We start from the raw sequence: 251 nt of genomic DNA, 5'->3' as shown, positions 1-251 counted from the left end.
ACAGTCGGGTTCTCCCTCACCGCTGTCGTGACAAGCTTGTATCAAGTCTGGCCATGGCCCTGGCCGGCTGTGCCTGTGGTGATCAAACAAAATCTTGTGATGGCATACGGCGTTGCGTGATCGAACGTGAAAACGTTACAATATATAGCACCAAAAACCTGGAGCCAATCTTTTTCTTGGGAAAAAAATGTTCATCACGTCAATTTGTGTCGTACATACTCCAAATAGCTGGGAGCGGAACGTAGATTGTC

The sequence above is a fragment of the Triticum aestivum genome, chromosome 7B (assembly GCF_018294505.1).
Source record: "Triticum aestivum cultivar Chinese Spring chromosome 7B, IWGSC CS RefSeq v2.1, whole genome shotgun sequence".
NCBI classification, from domain to species: Eukaryota; Viridiplantae; Streptophyta; class Magnoliopsida; order Poales; family Poaceae; genus Triticum; species Triticum aestivum.
Note: the sequence above shows the minus strand (reverse complement) of the source record.